Raw genomic sequence first — 22,473 nt, 5'->3', positions numbered from 1 at the left:
CTTACTAGTTGTGCCATGACATGAAATTTTCCCAAAGCAAGCAAATATTATAAAGTTCTGTGACCAAAGATAGAAAATGGTAAGGTGGTCCATGTGAAGCTGAAAACTCAGCATCTGTGCACTGGTGCAGAATCAGATCTCTGAGACAGAGTTTTGGGTGAAGAAGAAAATAATTACTTTGCCAACAAAGATCCATATAGTCAAAGCTATGGTTCATTCAGTAGTCATGTATGGATGTGAGAGTTGGACCATAAAGAAGGCTAAGCACCGAAGGATTGATGCTTTTGAACTGTAGTGTTGGAGAGGGCTCTTGGGAGTCCCTTGGACAGCAAGGAGATCCAACCAGTCCATCCTAAAGGAGATCCATCCTGAATATTCTTTGGAAGGACTAATGCTGAAGCTGAAGCTCCAATACTTTGGCCACTTGATGCAAAGAACTAACTCATTTGAAAAGGCTGTGATGCGGGGAAAGATTGAAGGCAGGAGGAGAAGGGGATGACAGAGGATGAGATGGTTGGATGGCATCACCAACTCAATGGACATGAGTTTGAGCAAGCTCTAGGAGATAGTGAAGGACAGGGAAGCTCGGTGTGGTGCAGTCATGGGGTCGCCAAGAGTCAGACATGACTGCCTGACTGAACAAGAAGAAAAGAGTAGCTTTATTGCTTTGCCAGGCAAAGGCGGACTCACTGGGCTCCTGCCCCTTGAAGCAACGATTCAAGGGTGGGGTTTCTGATAAGGTTAGGGTGTGTGCAGGGCCTGCACTCCTTTAATCTGACCTCAGGTGGTCTCTCACTGATCTTCTCTGGTCCTCAAGGTTATTGAACTGTGACTTTCTCTGGATTTAAGAATGCTTCATCAAGTATCTAATATCTTGGGTTTGTTGGGGATGTTAGTTTTGCAGAAGAGCTCAAAGATATTGTTATGTGGACCTCTTGAAGCAGAACTAAGACTCAGCCCAAACCGGCTCTATTGTTTCTTGACTGCTCTTCCCTTGTCTCTGTATCCCTTCCCTTGAACTCAGGGAAGGTCAAGGAGGCTGAAGTCTGTTTCCTACAAACCAGAAACAGGGAACACAGAGAGGCTTCTCTATACCATCCTGCTCCATTTCACTTGGAGAAAACTCTGTCAAAGCATGGATTATAGAGTTTTCTTTACTGAAGGTAGAATAAAGTGAGGTTGCTCAGTCGTGTCCAACTCTTTGCGACCCCATGGACCGTAACCTACCAGGCTCCTCTGTCCATGGGATTTTCCATGCAAGAGTACTGGAGTTGGTTGCTATTTCCTTTTCCAGGGGATCTTCCCTACCCAGCGATCGAACCAGGTCTCCCGCATTGCAGGCAGACATTTTACCATCTGAGCCACCAGGGAAGCCAAATATTTTGCAGATTAAGTGAAAGTGAAGTCGCTCAGTCATGTCCGACTCTTTGAGACCCCATGGATAGTAGCCTACTAGGCTCTGCCGTCCATGGGATTTTCCAGGCAAGAATACTGGAATGGGCTGCCATTTCCTTCTCCAGGGGATCTTCCCTACCCAGCGATCGAACCGGGTCTCCCGCATTGCAGGCAGACATTTTACCATCTGAGCCATCAGGGAAGACAAGGGAGCTTACAAAAGGCTTACCCTTTCTTTAGAAAAGTTTACCAATGACTAGGTAGTACCAGCTCTGTTCTCTCCATAGGCTTTCATTCCCAAAGAAATTAGGGAAGAGATTATAGAACAATTATGCTATTTTTCCACCAAAATAGTGTAACTTCTGGTCTCACTAGTATTTTTAGCTAGGAGAAGCAGTAGAAGATATTTAGCATACTTATTCTAGCATACTTATTTTGGCTTCCCTGGTGGCTCAGACGGTAAAACGTCTGCCTAAAATGCGGGAGACCCGGTTCTGTTCGCTGGGTCAGGAAGATCACCTGGAGAAAGAAATGGCAACCAGCTCCAGTACTCTTGCCTGGAAAATCCCATGGACAGAGGAGCCTGGTAAGTTGCTGTCCATGGGGTTGCAAAGAGTCAGACACGACTGAGCAACTTCACTTTCTTTTATCTGCAAAATGTTTTTCTTTGTTTAGAACATTGAAGAAAGATATCTTTCAATGACTTCTTTGATAAATGTTTTTTTATTATTTTTTCTGATTATTATAAGCTTCTGTTTTTCTACCTCTACAATGCCTTTGGTCATTATGGATATATATCACAGCACAAATATTACCCAGTAATTTTTTGGAAAAAGCAAGGGATCTATTAATAGCCACAGTGATGGGAAAACACACTTAGAAATCTCCATTTGTCCTCTCACTTCCAATTTGTTTCCTCTGATTCACTACGTCAATGAGTAAAACAGTCTCACTTGGAACTAAGATTCCTTAATTTTCTGCTAGGCAGATTTCTTATCTTTCTGGGACAGACATTGTCTGGCTCTAATCAGATTGTTGACTGAGAAAACAAGAGCTTAGAGAGAGACTGAATAACATTCAAAACAAGCAAACATAAAAAAGCCTAGGAAAACATGAGTACTCTCCCTAAAGGAAAAAAAGAGTACACATAAACTAAGTACAGTATTTTTTCCCTCAAGAATGTCATTTCTTGACTGAGCCAGATCATTATTTGGGAGATACAATAGCCATTGAATATCTTGTACTGAAATTTTTAAAAATCTGGTTACATTTTTAAATTTTTTATAGATTGAAATCTGTGTGTGAGTTATAGCCATAATCTGTGTATCCTTCCTTTTACACAGGTCAAATAAGTTTAGACTATAAACTATCAAGGCAAAACCAGTTGGTTACTAAAACTTATGAGAAGGAGCAAAGGGTAGTCTTAGGAAACAAACCTTAAATACAGAGAATTTCATGGGAATGAAAGTTGGTCAGATGATATGCCCCTTAAAGTTTTATATGGTTTAATTAATCGTTGCTCAATTTTTAAAGAAGCAACTGCATTTTGGATTTTAGGGAGGCTCCAAATGACAGAAATGTTATTGGAAATCCTTGAAGGGCCCAGCAGGATGCGAAGAGTTGACTCATTGGAAAAGACTGATGCTGGGAGGGATTGGGGGCAGGAGGAAAAGGGGACAACAGAGGATGAGATGGCTGGATGGCATCACTGACCCGATGGATGCCAGTTTGAGTGAACTCCAGGAGATGGTGATGGACAGGGAGGCCTGGCGTGCTGCAATTCATGGGGTCGCAAAGAGTCGGACGTGATTGAGTGACTGAACTGAACTGAAATTCTTAAAGAAGCAAATGCTTTTGGGATTTTAGGGAGGCTCCAAATGACAGAAATGTTATTGGAAATCCTTGAAGGGCCCAGCAGGATTTGTCTGTCCTCATTAACCAGAAAAGAAAAGTTATGACCTTGGAAGAGAAGTTTTGACCAACCTAGACAGCATATTAAAAAGCAGAGATACTACTTTGCCAACAAAGTCCATCTAGTCAAGAATATCGTTTTTCCAGTAGTCATGTATGAATGTGAGAGTTGGACTATAAAGAAAGCTAAGAGCTGAAGAATTGATGCTTTTGAACTGTGGTTTTGGAGAAGACTCTTGAGAGTCCCTTGGACTGCAAGGAGATCCAACCAGTCCATTCTAAAGGAAATCAGTTCTGAATATTCATTGGAAGGACTGATGCTAAAGCTGAAATTCCAATACTTTGGCCATCTGATGTGAATAACTGACTCATTTGAAAAGACCCTGATGCTGGGAAAGATTGAAGGTGGGAGGAGAACGGGATGACAGAAGATGAGATGGTTGGATGGTATCACTAACTAGATGGACATGAGTTTGAGTAAACTCCGGGAGTTGATGATGGACAGGGAGGCCTGGCATGCTGCAGTCCATGGGGTTGCAAGGAGTCAAACATAACTGAGCGACTGAACTGACTGACTGATTAACTAGAGAAGGTTGGGAAAACACTCTAGAGATGAAGTATTAAAGACTAGTGTCGTTATTGGGGTCATTAAGCATGAGTTCATGTATACGTATGGAACTGGTCCGTTTTCCTTAATCCTAACAGACTGAAATATCCCACTGTATATTTCCCTTCTGGTCTTAAAACTGCTATTGATTTTGGAATTGTGATTTTTTTTTTTAAAAGAACCACGTAAATGTGGATACATTGTAATTGTACTGTTGGGTCATTGTTATAATCTAACCTAGAAGGATGTCATAATTATTTGAAATAAAATTTAATGTAACATTTTGGTAACCTTTATTTGAAGTTTAAAAATTATCTTTACTATATTACCTTTTATTATATATTTTAATTATCCTTCCTCTTCTTAGTCTATACATTCCCTTATTTTGAAAGCTAAAGTAGCCTCAAGGAGATTATTAAAGTTAGGAATGTGAAATTCCTTATTTCCTTCATTCTAAAATCCTTGAATATGTTTGTATCAGTTATTAGGAAATCTTTTGTTGATATGAAACAAACTTTCAATCTGATAATGAGTTTTGTCTCCAATAGAGATAAAGAATCCAGGATCATAGAAAAAGCAAGGGAATTCCAGAAAAAGCATCTACTTCTGGTAAGCCTTTGACTGGGTAGAGCACAACAAACTGTGGAAATTCCTTAAATGGATGGGAATACCAGATCACCTTTCCTGTCTCCTGAGAAACCTATGTGCAGGACAAGAGTCAACAGTTAGAACTGGACATGGAAAAATGGACTGGTTCCAAATTGAGAAAAGAGTATGTCAAGGCTGTATATTGTCACCCTGCTTATATAACTTATATGCAGGATACATCATGTGAAATGCCGGGCTGGATGAATCACAAGCTGAAATCAAGACTGCCAGAAGAAATTTCAACAACCTCAGATATGCCGATGATACCACTCTAGTGGCAGAAAGCAAGAGAAACTAAACAGTCTCTTGATGAAAGTGAAAGAGGAGGGTGAAAAAGCTGGCTTAACACTCCAAAAATTAAGATCATGGCTTTGGGTCTCATCACTTCATGGCAAATAGATGGGGAAAAATGGAAACAGTGTCAGACTTTATTTTCTTGGGCTCCGAAATCACTGTGATGGTGACTGCAGCCATGATATTAAAAGATGCTTGCTCCTTGAAAGAAAGACTATGACAACTAATGTAGATAGCATATTGAAAAGCAGAGACATGTCCTGAAGGAATTCGTGTTGGTACAGAGGTGCCTGTAGGGGTCATGGGCCACCAGACCACCCCCGGGGCTGGAGGCCTATGGTCCCTCCTAGGCCCCGATTCTCACCTCCTCAACTCCTCACCTCCCGCCGTCTTGTGGCACAGATGTGGAGTGCATATTTTACCATCTGTGAAAACTTCTCTGTAATTTATTTTTTCCTCACTCAAGTATTAAACATTACAGCAAATTTAAAAGATATGAATGAATATCCTACAAAAAGAAAAAGGAAGACTTCACATCTTTCTACTTATTCAGATTCCTCTGGAATAAGCAGAATTGCAGATAGGTTCAGTGGAATTTTTTTTTTTTTTGATCATTGTTACAGTGTTCTATGAGACAACCAGACAAAATATTTTGACAATAAAGATGATGATTCAGATACAGAGACATCAAATGACTTGCCAAAATTTACAGATGGAATCAAGGTCAGAAACAGAAATCAATACAACCTGGTTCCCGGTCCTGTACTTAGAATTCTAGACCACACTGCCTTTCCTACAGAAAAATCTGCTGATATTGAAATCTGTGATGAAGAGTTTGACTCTCCTGAATCAGCCCACCAGCAAACTCAAGAAGACAGCCCCACTGAAGTTCCACTACTGAAGATGTTCCAGTTGCCGCAGATGTGCATGAAATTTCTGAAGATTATGATATGGAGACAGGAAACAAATCCTCTGAGAATCTCCGAGACGAAACTGATGAAGAGTCACCAGCTAAACCTTGCAAAATTATTGGCAAGAGCCAAGCTTGGAATGTGACTGCCCAGCAGAAACGACCTTATTGAGAGATAATAGCAGTGACCCCTATAAATGTGAACTTTGTGAATCCAACAGAAGATATTTTTCTGATTTAAAGCAGCATATGATCTTGAAGCATACTTATTCAAAGGTGTGCTGAGTCTGCAGAGAAAGTTTCGCTACCAGCTTCTGATCAAACATCCAAACTGCATGAAGAGGATCCTGACATTTGTAAATACTGTGATTATAAGACAGAAAGCTGTGGTACATGTACACAATGGAATATTAGTCAGGTATCAAAAAGAGTGCATTTGAATCAGTTCTAATGAGGTGGATGAAACTGGAGCCTATTATACAGAGTGAAGTAAATCAGAAAGAAAAATACCAATACAGTATATTAATGCATCTATATGGAATTTAGAAAGATAGTAATGATGACCCTTTATGTGAAACAGCAAAAGAGACACAGATGTAAAGAACAGACTTTTGGACTCTGTGGGAGAAGGCGAAGGTGGCATGATTTGAGAGAATAGCATTGAAGCATGTATATTACCATACGTGAAGTAGATCGCCAGTCCAGGTTTGATGCATGAGACAGGGCACTCAGGGCTGGTGCACTGGGATGACCCTGAGGGATGGAATGGGGAGGGAGGTGGGACGGGGGTTCATGATGGGGGACATATGTACACCCATGGCTGATTCATGTCAGTGTATGGCAAAAACCACCACAATATTGAGTGGTTAAAATAAATAATTAATTAAAAAAAAAAGTAATTTTTGAGACCCCGAGCGGGCACATTGCAGACACCCATTTTAGTGATCACCTTTATGGGTGTGAGAAGTGTGACGTACAGTTCTCCTAGAGCAGGGAACTCTACCTACATTTCCAGGAGCACAGCTGTGATGAACAGTACTTGTGTCTATTCTGTGAGCATGAAGCGAATGATCCAGAAGGCTTGTATAGCCATGTGTTAAATGAGCATGCAGTTAATTAATAAAGTAATAAGTATAACAATGGAGAACATGGACAATAGAGCCTCTTAAACAAAATCACACATGACAAATGTAAAGACTTCTTTGTTAGTCAAGTATGTGGGTTTCAGAGTAGACTTCATACAAATGTTAACAGATATGTTGCTATCGGACATAGTACATTCTTTCCACATGTTTGTGATGACTGGGGGAAGGGCTTCTCAAGGATGCTAGAATATTGCAAACACTTAAATCACATTTATCTGAAGGGATTTGCTTATGTCAATACTCTGAATATTCAACAGGAGAAACTGAAGATTTTAAAATTCATCTAGATCACAAACATTCAGCTGATTTACCTCATAACTGCGGTGAATGCTTGATGAAGTTTGGAAATGAAAGGGAATTAATAAGTCAATTTCCAATCCACAAGACACCTTGATTGTTCTCTTTAAATTCCATAATGTTGATGTGAAATAACTACTTTGGCAATGTTAAAAAAAGAAAAAAAAGGCAGAGACATCACTTTGCTGACAAAAGTCCGTATAGTCAAAGCTATGTTTTTTCCAGGATATACGGATGTGACAGTTGGACCATAAAGAAGGCTTAGTGCCAAAGAATTGATGCTTTCAAATTGTGGTATTGGAGAAGACTCTTGAGAGTCCCTTGGACAGCAAGGAGAACACACCAGTGAATCCTAGAGGAAAGCACCCTTAAATATTCATTGTAAGGATTGATGCTGAAGTTGAGGCTCCAATTCTTTGGCCATCTGATGTGAAGAGTTGACTCATTGGAAAAACTCTGATGCTGGGAAAGATTGAAGGCTGGAGAAGAAGGCGACAACAGAGGATGAGATGGTTGGATGGCATCACCAACTCAATGGACATGAGTTTGAGAAAACTCAGGGAGATAATGAAGGACAGGGAAGCCTGGCTTGCTGCAGTCCATGGGGTCACAAAGAGCCAGACATACCTTAGCCACTTAACAACAACAGCATCTCCAAGAAGACTTTGTTTTCAGTATTCATTTTATTTGTTTTATGATGCTTTTACTTTTATATTATACTGAAGACTACCTATATTTATTACATTTAAGTGAAATGATACATTTCTTTATAATTAACAAAATGCTTTCTTTCATTGAAAGACAAATGCCATAAACATAGAGGGTCAGAAAAAGAAAGTTAAAAGAAAAAGTGAAAATGTAGTTGCTCAGTCCAGTCTTTTACAACACCGTGGACTGTAGCCTGCCAGTCTCCTTTGTCTATGGAATTCTTCAGGCCAGAATACTGGAGTGGGTAGCCATTCCCTTCTCCAGAGGATCTTCCCAACCCAGGGACTGAACCAAAGTCTCTTGCATTGAAGGTAAATTCTTTACCATCCAACCCACCAGTTCAGTTCAGTTCAGTCGCTCAGTCATGTTCAACTCTTTGCAACCCCATGGACTGCAGCACACCAGGCCTCCCTGTCAATCTCCACTCCTGGAATTTACTCAAACTCATGTCCATTGAGTCGGTGATGGTATTCAACCATTCTTAACCTCTGTCATCCCCTTCTCCTGCCTTCATTCCCAGCATCAGGGTCTTTTCAAATGAGTAACTTCTTTGCATCAGATGGCTAAAGTATTGGAGTTTCAGCTTCAGCATCAGTCCTTCCAATGAATATTCAGGACTGATCTCCTTTAGGATGGACTGGTTGGATCTCCTTGCTGTCCAAGGGACTCTCAAATGTCTCCTCCAACACCACAGTTCAAAAGCATCAATTATTCAGCTGTCAGCTTTCTTTATAGTCCAACTCTCAACATCCGTACATGGCTACTGGAAAAACCATAGCTTTGACTAGAGGGACCTTTGTTGGCAAAGTAATGTCTTTGCTTTTTAATATGCTGTCTAGGTTGGTCATAACTTTTCTTCCAAGGAGCAAGCGTCTTTTAATTTCATAGCTGCAGTCACCATCTGCAGTGATTTTGGAATCCCAAAAAATAAAGTCTGTCACTGTTTCCACTGTTCCCCCATCTATTTGCCATGAAGTGATGGGACCAGATGCTGTGATATTAGTTTTCTGAATGTTGAATTTCAAGCCAACTTTTTCACTCTCCTCTTTCACTTTCATCAAGAGTCTTCATAATTTTTAATTTATTCTTTCAATACTTACTTATTACCTGCTTATTAACTGTAATAAAGGTACCAGATTACAAAAGTTTATTTCTTAATTCATGACCTTTCCTTTTGTTGAGAAGATTTACAATCTCTAAATTCAGCTCAGTAATTGGGTTGAATATTTACTCAGGAAAATAATTTTGTCTTACTTATCTATGAGGCATTTATTATAGTATAAACTGAAAATAAAAAGACATTTTGTGTATATTTAAAAAAAAACAAACTTCAGAAAATTGATGTCATTAATAACTTTATATTTAATGTCAATTGTTTGATTCATTATTATTTTTTGTTGTTATTGAAAACTTGACTAAGTTCTTTCACTTTCCTTCTTGGTAGTTTGACCACAAGTAGGCATAGTAATAAAAGCTTATAAAATGAGACATACAGTCATAGTTTTAAAATAAGTAAAAATTTATGAAATTTTAAGGTTTCAAATTTATATACTGTCCACAGGTGGTACATACCCTTAAAATAATTAATCCCACCCCTCAACTTTCCTCCTTATACATACTGAATCTGCTTTCATACACCACTTAGCAAATATTTGCCACCATCTCATACTTGGAATATTCTGTCTGCCAACTGTTTGATTTTAGAAATATTAGTATCTTTGTATAACAGTGTTTGTTCAATTATTAGACTATTTTATGTCATAATGTGTTTTGAATTGAGTAGAAAATTGAAAATGCTAAAATAGTAGACATATTAAGCATATTAAAAGTACAACTTTTAATTCATTTGAATTTCACTAATTTAATTCAATTATGAAAGAAAATAGAGAAGCAAAATGGTATAAAATCCTAAAAAATCTATAATTAAGTACAGCTTTTCAAAAGTGAGGCTTAATGATAACTTTATAGATGTTATTAAACATTGGATTGAGTGATAATTAATAATGTTACAGCTAAAATTTTTGAATGCTTCTTTGCCCTAGCACAGAGCTAAGGTTTATAAAAGCATTGTATAATTTGATTTCCACAACAACAATATGAAATGTATGTCAGGAACTGTGAAGGGGTTGAGATTTTATTCTGCATGCCTGCAAGTTGACAGAGATTCCCAGATGCAGGTAGAAGATACAGACTAGTGGAACAGAGATGAAGAGCTGTATGTTACAGAAACTGCAGAAACCAGACTATCAGCATTTGTCCCAGTCTCCACATCCAGATTCCTATAGGGCAATGCAGTGAGAGCTAGGCGACTCCTGGGTTGTATTATAGCAGAGGAAGCCCAAATTTTAGGAAACTTCAATCTTTTAAAGGGACTATAAGCAAACTGGCCCAGTTTTTGCTCAGGAAGGAGCTATTATGATTATTATTATCATGGACAGCAAAAGGTAGTGCTTCTAGCCTGGCATATATCTTTCAAGGTTGTTTGTTGTGCAAATATTTTTGAAAAGGTAGTCTGGAACAAAGTGTTAGGAGGATCTTGATTCACAAGATAAGCAGAAATACGGAAGACTCATGGGAAATTGGGCCTTCCTGGTGGCTCAGTGGTAAAGAACTTGCCTGCCAATGCTGGGGAGAAGGCAATGGCACCCCACTCCACTACTCTTGCCTGGAAAATCCCATGGACGGAAGAGCCTGGTAGGCTGCAGTCCCTGGGGTTGCTAAGGGTCAGACACGACTGAGCGACTTCACTTTCACTTTTCACTTTCATGCATTGAAGGAAATGGCAACCCACTCCAGTGTTCTTGCCTGGAGAATCCCAGGGACTGCGGAGCCTGGTGGACTGCCGTCTATGGGGTCGCACAGAGTCGGACACGACTGAAGTGACTTAGCCGCAGTAGCAGCAGCCAATGCTGGAGATGCAGGTTAGGTCCCTGGGTTGGAAAGATCCCCTGGAGTAGGACATGGCATCCCACTCCAGTATTCTTGCCTAGAGATTTCCATTTACAGAGGAGCCTAGTGGGCTACAGTCCATAGGGTCACAAAAGAGTCGGACATGACTTAATAATTAAACAACAACAACATGGGAAATTGTCTCCCAACATTATAAATTTTGTTATTCCCAGTTTAAGAAAGTGAAGTTTTAAAACTTCAGGTAACTTATTAAAGTCACACAAATTTGTATCAGAACATCATTCTAGTGGTCTAAATGCAAAGGGAAGCTCATAATTCTATGTAGCTAATGACAGGATGAGAATTCACCAGAGAGTCCTTTGTTTAGAGAAGACTGCCATTCGTATTTCTATGATAACATTTTATTATCTGTGGACTATGCAAAAACAACAGCAGAAAACCCCCTGTCTTCACAACTCCAGACTTAATCCAAGCTCAATCTCTTGCAATTTTTCAATTGTAATCTTTTTTTGCAATATTAGAACAAGTTCCTTCTTTGTATTCAAAGTCACTTCAGATTATCTCTTAAAAATTAACTTTCTAAAACATGTAAAATTAAATTGTGTCAGTTCAGTTCAGTTGCTCTGTCATGTCTGACTCTTTGCGACCCCATGAATCAGAGCACGCTAGGCCTCCCTGTCCATCACCAACTCCCAGAGTTCACCCAAAATCATGTCCATTGAGTTGGTGATGCCATCCAGCTATCTCATCCTCTGTTGTCCCCTTCTCCTCCTGCCCCCAATCCCTCCCAGCATCAAGGTCTTTTCCAATGAGTCAACTCTTCGCATGAGGTGGCCAAAGTATTGGAGTTTCAGCTTCAGCATCAGTCCTTCCAAAGAACACCCAGGACTGATCTCCTTTAGGATGGACTGGTTGGATCTCCTTGCAGTCCAAGGGACTCTCAAGACTCTTCTCCAACACCACAGTTGAAAAGCATTAATTCTTCGGCGCTCAGCTTTCTTCACAGTCCAACTCTCACATCCATACGTGACCACTGGAAAAACCATAGCCTTGACTAGATGGACCTTTGTTGGCAAAGTGATGTCTCTGCTTTTGAATATGCTATCTAGGTTGGTCATAACTTTCCTTCCAAGGAGTAAGCGTCTTCTAATTTCATGGCTGCAGTCACCGTCTGTAGTGATTTTGGAGCCCCAAAAAATAAAGTCTGACACTGTTTCCATTGTTTCCCCTTCAATTTCCCATGAAGTGATGGGACCAGATGCCATGATCTTCATTTTCTGAATGTTGAGCTTTAAGCCAACTTTTTCACTCTCCTCTTTTACTTTCCTCAAGAGGCTTTTTAGTTCCTCTTCACTTTCTGCCATAAGGGTGGTGTCATTTGCATATCTGAGGTTATTGATATTTCTCCAAGCAATCTAGATTCCAGCTTGTGCTTCTTCCAGTCCAGCATTTCTTATGATGTACTCTGCGTATAAATTAAATAAGCAGGGTGACAATATACAGTCTTGATGTACTCCTTTCCTGATTTGGAAGCAGTCTCTTGTTCCATGTCCAGTTCTAACCCTTGTTTCCTGACCTGCATACAGATTTCTCAAGAGCCAGGTCAGGTGATCTGATATTCCCATGTCTTTCAGAATTTTCCACAGTTTATTGTGATCCACACAGTCAAAGGACTTTGGCATAGTCAATAAAGCAGAAATAGAGGTTTTTCTGGAACTCTCTTGCTTTTTCGATGATCCAGGGTATGTTGGCAATTTGCTCTCTGGTTCCTCTGCCTTTTCTAAAACCAGCTTGAACATCTGGAAGTTCATGGTTCACGTATTGCTGAAGCCTGCTTTGGAGAATTTTGAGCATCACTTTAGTAACGTGTGAGATGAGTGCAATTGTGCGGTAGTTTGAACATTCTTTGGCATTGCCTTTCTTTGGGATTGGAATGAAAACTGACCTTTTCCAGTCCTGTGGCCACTGCTGAGTTTTCCAAATTTGCTGGCATATTGAGTGCATGGTCTGTAGCAGATGGAAATCCGTACTGTTAACATTTGAAATAATTCTAGGTGTTGGATAACCTAAAGAAAAGCAATAGCAGCATCATTGATAAGCCTATATATTTTCTTTTTTTAATAACCAAAGATAGTTTTTATTTATTACTTTATTCAAGTATAGTTGATTTACGGTGTTGTGCTAATTTCTGCTATACAGAAAAGTGATGCAGTTCTATATATGTATACATATATATATATATACACACACACACATACACATATGTGTATGTGTATCTTGTCTATATACATATTCTTTTTCATATTCTTTTCTACTATGGCTTTTTTATAGGCTATTGAATATAGTTCCCTATGTATAGTTCCCTATCCCTACATTAGGACCTTATTTTTTATTCATTCTATATGTAATAAGATATAATAGTTTGCTTGTGGTAATCCCAAACTCCTAATCCGTCCCTTCCCATTCCCCTTTGGCTACATGGGGAACCTAAGTTTGTTCTCTATGCCTGTGAGTCCGTTACTATTTTGCCCTTAAATTCATCTGTGTCATATTTTAGATTGCACATATAAGTGATACCATATGTATTTTTCTTTATCTTTCTGACTTCCTTCACAGGGTTTGATAATCTCTTGCTCAATTCATGTTGCTACAAATGGCATTATTTCATTCTTTTTTATAGCTGAGTAATATCCCATTGTGTATATTTATGCTTGTATATTTTCAATAAGGGATTTATAAAAAGTTCAAGTTTTTTTTTAATTGAAACCTTAATTTAAAATCTGTGAACTTAGTAATTGTAAACATTTATTTATTAAGTATCCTCTCAAGAATACACTGTATATTACAATATAGGACTTTCTCCATGTGTGCGTTGATGTTGGGGCTATTCATGAAGACAAGCAATTAATACCTCACTTCCTGTTATTTGGGAAACTCACAATGGAAGTGTAACTTTGTGCTTAACTTGTGATAAAACAGGAGAAGGATAACTCTTAGGACTAGAATGGTAGAGTCCACAGGCTCTGAATTGGACTTCTCAAGTGAACTGAAGTGAGTGGATTTGTAAATAGAGGAGAGGAAGAAGTGGCCCACTACTCTTGCTTATGTTGTTTCCATAAATTGTGACCAAGGTTTAATGTTTGCTTTGAGTTGTATGTTAGCCATATTTACTGCAATGTGTTAGTAATACCAGGTAAGCCTCTCCGTTCAGTGGATGAACAGTTGATGCTACTTAGAAGTTACTCTGAATAACCCAAAGCTGAGTTTATGAGATCACACACTATGTTTGTAGAACCAGCTTCTGGATTTAATTTCTAAGGGAGACTTTTTTTTCCCTTCAAAAAACTACTGTCATTTTATAGTAAGACAGTAAGTTATGTAACATAATATTGTTAAATGTATTAGACTGTGGATTAAACTTCAAGGTGACCTTGAGAGAGTTTTGCACCTGTTCAGTTCAGTCACTCAGTCGTGTCTGATTCTCTGTGACCCCATGAATTGCAGCACGCCAGGCCTCCCTGTCCATCACCAACCCCTGGAGTTCACTCAAACTCATGTCCATCGAGTTGGTAATGCCATCCAGCCATCTCATCCTCTGTCATCCCCTTCTCCTCCTCCCGCCAATCCCTCCCAGCATCAGAGTCTTTTCCAATGAGTCAGCTCTTCGCATGAGGTGGCCAGAGTACTGGAGTTTCAGCTTCAGCATCAGTCCTTCCAGTGAACACCCAGGACTGAGCTCCTTTAGCACCTGCACTAATCTACAAATATATGCATATATGAAGAGAAGGTGCCTTATCATGTTTACTCAAACACAAATAGACCATCTACCAATCAGAATTCTCTATCATTTCCCCTGGACCTAAATATCGCGTGCTCCATCCTACAGGATATATGAAAATTCAGTTGAATTCTGCATTAAGTTCTACACTGTTCTGGAGATTGAGCAGAATTAGCCAGTTGTATCCTTTTAACTCTAAATGGTGTTTTTAAAGTACAGATTAAAATTTCAATACAAAATTCAGTTATCAGCTTAGTTTCCCATAAATTGTGAGAACGTTATACCAAGTCAGACTTACTCCATAAATGCTATTTATTTTTGACCTGTATGAATACCTGAATGAAATTTTCTCTGATTTTTATAATGTAGTTCAGAGCAGTGTTTCCAAATTGCAGGCAGTGTGTAACCCAGCATTTGGTGTACCAATTGTTAATTCTTTATAGGAATAAAAGAGATGAGGATACAGTAGATGCATTCCCAAACCAAAAATCTTTAACTGCATAAATCACACACATGTTGATTATTTCATACATGTATGAGAGAGCTAATGCTATGAGACCCGTGTTCTTCTTACTTCATTAAAAAAATAAAAAGATGTAAGACATTTAAAAGAAGGAAGGCATACAATGTTTGGAGGTCTCATACTGAGAAGCAGTGATTATTGCTATTCTTTTTCTGTTTCCAAGGGTGAAGGACATTATCGTAAGAGCACTAGCAGATTTCAACTGTGCAGAAATAGCCACCGGGGCCTGAAAAGAGTGTTGAAAATGCTATAGAACCAAATCATGTTGGAGACATGGAGGTAAAGAATCATGAGGAAGGAAGTCACATAATTAGAGCTGGTGAATGAAGCCAAGCCCGACATGGGTAGATAAAAGTTGATGAGAAAATGGTAGTCTTTAAGACCATTGAAGTAGAGGGGAATGCTGACTGTAACACATGGCAGAACAAGGCGAAGAAAACCCTGCACTCACTCTGAAAACTGTGTATGCATGTGTTAAATGGTAATGCAGGGAGCCCTCTCTGTGGTTCACCCCAGCTGCAGTGGCTTCTCATTTTCAATAAACACTTAATGCCTCTCCCAGAGAATGAACGCGTGCCCTGATTTATAAAGGGATAATGCACTGGCCTTATTTCCAGTGTATGACAGATCAGCAAATACACATAGGCACAACTGCCTATTTGCTATTTACTACTTCGGTAAATGGCAAGCCATAAAGAGCGATCTGTTTAAATTGCATTTTGCAAACAATCCTGACTTTGTACCATACACTCTGCGAAACATTGTTATTATTATTTATGAGGCACTGTTAAGGGTGCCTGGTGCTGGGAGAATCGTGGATTTCTTTTACATTTAATTTTGCAAATGGAAGCAACCCAGAGATTATCTTGTTGGGGACTTTCATTTTATGGTAGACAAAACTGGAATGTTATAACTTGACTGTGATCATGCAGATAACTACAGATGGAGGCCAACCATGAATACAAGTTCCCAGCATATTTTTAAGTTGGACTAAAAGAACCATGTTCCTATATTTAAAGCAGTTGTTGGTGAGAGAATAAAATCCTCAGTAAGAGACATTGTCGCCATGAATGAGTCCTTTAAATATGCCATTCAGAAAAGGAAGTGTGTATATCCGTCCACTGTCTCACTGGTGATCACTGTTTAGGTATTTTGTCTTTGAGAAACACATCAGTCAAGACTAGATGTTTAAAGATCATCATGTGTCATGATTGTCAAGCTTACAGTGCCATGTGTCTATGAGGCTAAAAGGATGGATCTCCCGAAACCATGAAATGAGATATCTCTGTTTTCTGAGGTTAAGCATTAAAACACAAGTATAATTAATCAGGGCAAAGATAGGTAAAATTTTTTCAGAGCAAAAACATTTCTTAGGCCTCTAAGTGCCGACTATAGTCTTATTTCCATATATTTCAACTCAACTGGTGTCGTAAAATCTTCACTTGGATGTCTGCCAGACATTTCAAAGTGAGAGTGAACTCATACTTTGCCCATCCAAACCTGCTCCTCCTTCCCTTGTTTTTCTGCCTTTCTGTAAAAGGCTCCAGCAGCATCCATGCTCAGATACCAAAGTCTAGGTGTGGTTTTTTTAAAAAATGTATTTCTGTTCACATCTTTCATCTCAAAGGCCTCAGTACATCCTGCTCACCCTTCCTCCAGAACATGTTCCAAACCATCTGCTTTACTCCACATCCCGTCTAGTCTGGTCTTGACAAATGTTAAGAATATTCTGATTGGCACCCCTGCTTCTACTTGAAGCCTTCTGTAAATTGCTCTCTATACAACAGGAAAAATGATTTTTGCAAAGTATAAATAACATTCCTTTGATGACAAATAGTGCAGGGCTTCTCACTGCATTTTAGTACAAAGCAAACAAATGAATTCTTTTTCCAGCTTTAGGAAACTCTACAAAATCTATCTACTACCTATTTCTTTGAACTCACTTAATACCAATTTCCCCCTTTCCCTAGCCATTACCATAGGGTCTGTCTGTAATCTATTTCCACTGCCAGGAATTGGCTTTCTTAATCTTTGTATGGATGCCTTCTAATGATTTTTTAGCTTAAATGGCATTTGTTAGGCTTGCTGAACTCACAATCAAAAGTGGACTGGCAGCCTTCTCACTCTTGGAGTCTTTTCGTTTTTCCAGGACTTCATGGGAAGGGAAAAAAGTTCCTTGATGGAACCCCACCCACTTCTTGTCTTACCTCTTCTTTCTTCCCTTCAGCCTTGAAGGACAAAAGAAAAAAAAATCAACTTATGAAAAGTGCTATGCAAAAAATCAAAACAAGGAAAGTAAAAGTGTTAGTTGCTCAGTTGTGTCCAACTTTTTGTGACCCCACAGACTGTAGCCCACCAGGCTCCTCTGTCCATGGAATTCTCCAGGCAAGAATACTGGAGTGGGTTGCCATTTCCTTCTCCAGGGACTCTTCCCAACTCAAGGATCAAACCTGGGTTTCCCACACTGCAGGAAGATTCTTTACCATCTGAGGCACCAGGGATATGATCAAATAATAACAGGAGCAAATCCAAGGCATATGTAAATATAAATGATGCAAGTATTCTGAAGGGAATTATGAAGCATGATGAAGAATACCACTGTGTACACATGTTCTCCTCACCTGTGACCAATGGGACTGCCCACATCTTTGCGATGATACTGATTCAAATGGATTGCTGGCCTGTGAGTAGTCAGGAACAGTCTAAACAGGCTTTTACACAGTTTTCTAGGCTGTATTTGCATATTCATTAAGTTGGCACTTTGACCTATACCTTACTGATAATGTACCAGCGTCAGATACTTCATTAGTCCTTCACCTGAGCCATGTACTAATCATAAGACTAAATGGTTGAGATTTAGAAATTGGATATAATTAGCACACCATAGACAACATTGCTCCAATATCTTGGCTTGAAACTCTTTTTATTATTCCTCTGTTTTACTTTATCTTTTGGTAATCACTTTAGAAATTGTAGCATCAATTCTGGATTCCTTTGAGAAGTAATACAGTTCCGGGAAAGAGAAATAAGTTAAGTGTTGGAAAGAAGGGAATAAAAGCCATCACAAATTTGTTGATTGAACATCTACTGTGTGCTAGCTTTCTAGGTGCTTCCAAACTACCCTGTAGATGTCTCTTACAGTCATTGAAGTTAGTTTATGTGATAATTTGATTAATGTCTAATTCAACAGGTAGATAGTAAAATGAAAGCAGAGGTTTTTATTTTTTCTTTAACTTACTACTTGGGGGACGTGTGTGTATGTGCTCAGGTGTATCTGACTCTCTTTGACCCCATGGACTGTAGACCACCAGGCTTCTATGTCCATGGGATTTTCCAGGCAAGAACAGTGGAATGAGTTGCCAATTCCTTCTCCAGGGTATCTTTCTGACCTAGGGATCGAACCCTCATCTCCTGCATCTCCTGAATTACAGGCAGGTTATTTTAACCTCTGAGCCCTTATTACCTGGCACTGTGACTGTAGAAAGTGTTGGAATAAAATTTTGAATGTAAAAGATGAACATGTTATTTCATTTGATAGCCTAAGTAATCCAATCAAGAGGTAGTGAGTATTCACAGAAAATACCAACAACTGGAGATAAAGCTAACATTTTGTCATTTTCATTGATTTTTTTTTTTTTTTTTGCCATGCTGAGCGGTAATGGGATCTTAGTTCCCCAACCAGGGATTGAACCCATGCCCCATGCACTGGAAGTGTGGAATCTTAATCACTGGACCACCAGGGGAGTCCTAAAGCTAGCATTTTGTTTCATGACACATATAAAATTCTTGTGGACAAATAAAACTATGACTTAACATTAGTTCAATAGTTGTATTCTATTATAGAAAAGTACCAATATTAAATAGTTAATTCCCTCCTACTAGAGATTTAGATTGTTTCCATGTTTCGACCATTGTAAATAATTCTCTAATAAATACACATGTATATTTTCTGTGATCTAAAACAATAACCTTATCTTTTAAAACCCTTCCTGATTTCTAATTTCTTGTTATTACTGTTTTTGTGTTTCTACCCTTTTTTCTTGATTAGGCCAGCTTGTGGCTTATCTGATCAGGGGTTTTTATTTTTTTCAAGGAACTGACTTTGAAATAAATGCTTTGGCTATTCTGTTTGTAACTTCCTAATTCATTTATTTATATGCCAATATTTTTTTAATTCCTACCTTCTAGTTTTGCTAAATTGTATGTTTGGCATTCTTTCTATAATCTCTTACATTAAGTGCCTAGTATATTCTTTCTTCCTTAAAAGCATTTACAGCTGCACATTTGCCACTAAATACAGTCAAGGTCACGTTTGTTGTTTTGATAATTCATGTCCTAAATTTTGGATGATGGTGTATAATGTGATACTTTGGCACTTGAATACTTTGATGAAAGTTTATTTAAAAAGTGCACAAATCATGACTGCTCAGGTAGAAGAATTTCCCCCAAATGAACACACTCAATGTACACTCCTCCCATTTCCCCTCTAAATGTTATTTTCTAGATTTATTGCTCTGTAGTGAGAGAATACAATTTGCACATTGCTGTTTGAAGGAGAAGAGGGAAACTTATGCTTCCTGTGGTCATCTCAATCTCACTTTCAAGAGCATAAAGGAAAAAATCTGTGTTCCGTACACTCAGTTTATTCTTAAAAAACTCCCCTGTCAGTTAAGTCACAGGGAAGGTGGAGTCAGAGAGGGCTATGGCGTAGTGACTTTGCGGAAGGAGACAAAGGATACTTGCCTGTCAGCAATGCTTGTTGTTTTTCATATATTTATTTTTATCCATGTATCTTTAATTTAGAATCCGATAGCTAAATAAGTTGAATTTATGGTCATGCTCAGTGACTTCAGTCATGTCTGACTCTGTACAACCCTGTTGGTTGTAGCCCACCAGACTTCTTTGTCCATGGGATTCTCCAGGCAAGAATACTGGAGTGGATTGTTATGCCCTCCTCTGGGGGATCTTCCTGACCCAGGGATCGAACTCAAGCCTCTAGGCAGATTCTTTACTGCTGAGCCACCAGGGAAGCCCTAACTTTATGGTGCTACTTTATTAATTCAGGAGTCTCTGGGCAGGAGCAGGGTAATCTGGGCCTTACATAGAGGGTACCTGCTTGGTCAGCTTCTGTGTTTAGTGAGGGCATGTTTCCTAGTTCATAAATGCCTTCTCGCTGTGATCACACACAGAGGAAGGGCCTAGAGAGCTCTCTTGGGTGTGGAGTCTCTTTTATAAGGGCCATGAATCCCATTCATGAGGGCCCCACCCATATGACCTAAGCATCTCCCTAGTGCTCTACCTCCCAATACTGTCACACTGGGCATTAGGGTTTCAACATATGAATTCTGAGAGGGACACTCATTCAGACAATAGCAAGTCCCTTTGGTACTAATATCTGGCCCTCAAATTCAAATTTTATGGCACAAATATCACCTCCTTCTTAAATTTTTAGCACTTTATATTCTTCTGTTTATTTTGGGTGAATTGAGTGAATAAATATTTGCATTAAAGTACTGTTTGACCTGAAAATTACCTTTCTCTTTTCAGAGATAAGCTCTGAAACTATGAACTGATACATTCTGAAATTATAAGTATAAATGTGCTTATAATGACCTGAGTTCTCAGATTTAAATATTTTTTCCCCTCTGTATTACTTGGAGAGTCATATCTGAAAAATGTGCATGGTTTTATGTCAATATTATAATATCTATATATAGTTTTTATTATAATTTATTCAAAATTTTCACTTATAAATTTCCCCCGACATATTCTAGGTCATTTGCATTTTTCTTGGACTTTCGTATCTCAAAGTGAATGGTAACACCATATTATCATTTAGATACTTTGCTTTTCCTTAAATCCTAAAGTCATTGAACAGGCCCAGGAGATTCCTAGGCATGGAAGCTTATCAGAAGTATTACTGAAGAGCCCATATTTTCCTGGCTGGCATCTATTTCCCTTGCTCAGTACTCTATTAGACTGTTGTGTTTAAACATTTCCTACTTTAGAAGAAGTAAAAGCAAGTTAAAAATATGTATAGCTAAATCTTGTCAGGCTTAGCCTTCTGCTATATTTAGATTAAAAGTTAAAGGAATTTGAAGAAAAGCATGAACTTCCAGTTTTTAAGCATGGAGAGTTGATAGAGAAAAGTCATCAGTTACATAGGATTGAGGTCGGTCTCTAGTTTGCTTTCGTGGCTGGGTGGCATACAACTCCAGTGCTTAGACTTCAGAATGTGGCTCCACACAAGCATAGGTTTGTAATTCTTTAATGAACTATTTTGAAGACAGTTATTACTGTTACAGATAATTCCATAAAGCCAGTGTTGTTCAGATTTTGAAAGGTACAACACTTCAAGGATATACATCATGGCCTTGGAAAATATCCTTCCTATGCAAATTCTGCTTTGCTTAATAATTTGGCATGAATTTAAGCATTTGTTAAATTTGCCCTATTTTGGCTTCATTTTTGATGCTTTACCTCTTAACCTGTTTATATTTAAAATTAAGAGAATGGTATGCTAAACGAGTCTTGCTGCCTGCAATCTAGACCGGTACGGTGGCTGACCTTAGTACTCCTTCCAAAGATAGAAACGTTTGATAAACATGGAGAGAATGAGGAATAGTAGCAGAGGATGAGGGAATGAGTAAATGGGTTAGGTAAACATGGGCAATCCAGTATTACACTGACACCTTGGAAGAAGCTAAGAGCAAGAGATGATCTCGTTTTTTACCCCAGTTGTATCTGATGCCTGAGAGGAGGAAATCCATATATTGCTGAGGCCACTGTAACATTTGGAAGCTGACAAAATGAAATGCAAGGTTACGAACCTGAGTGACATCACCCTAGAAGACATTTTCTTATGACGATGAACTAGACTGTGAAGACTGGGTAGGACTCTAGTAATGTGCCAGTGGCTTTTGAATTGTATATTGTTCTGCTTAAGCTGTCCAGGGTCAGAAACCAAAGCTTGGACTGTTACATACTGAGAAATGTGTGCTTGGTCTCATCATCTTCTTTTTCTTTTTTTTGACACAGAGCTCCTAAATTCCTTGTAATTTGAGAGGGATGGGAATGATCTGAGTAATTTACACAGGCATCCTAAATCTCGGGAAATTTCCTGGGTGATAGCAGCAGCTTTGGTTCTAATGAGGTGACTTTGGTGGGTGCATGGATAGTTCCTGGATGAGGGCTGCTCACCAGAAAGACAAAACTATGACTTTGCTGTTGTTCAGTTGTTCAGGCATGTCCGACTCTTTGTGACTCCATTGACTGTAAGATGCCAGCCTTCCCTGTCTTTCACCATTTCCCAGAGCTTGTTCAAACTCATGTCCATTGAGTCGGTGA

General features: G+C 38.9%; 1 pseudogene; it reads left to right on the top strand.

Moving 5' to 3' along the window:
- Positions 1 to 5,350: 5,350 nt before the first annotated feature.
- LOC104996610 lies at positions 5,351 to 7,304 on the top strand (annotated as a pseudogene).
- The last annotated feature ends 15,169 nt before the right edge of the window (positions 7,305 to 22,473 follow it).

This window comes from Bison bison, unplaced genomic scaffold (genome assembly GCF_000754665.1).
Source record: "Bison bison bison isolate TAMUID 2011002044 unplaced genomic scaffold, Bison_UMD1.0 scf7180017864296, whole genome shotgun sequence".
In the NCBI taxonomy this organism is placed as follows: Eukaryota; Metazoa; Chordata; class Mammalia; order Artiodactyla; family Bovidae; genus Bison; species Bison bison.
This window is presented reverse-complemented; position numbering and strand designations above follow the sequence as displayed.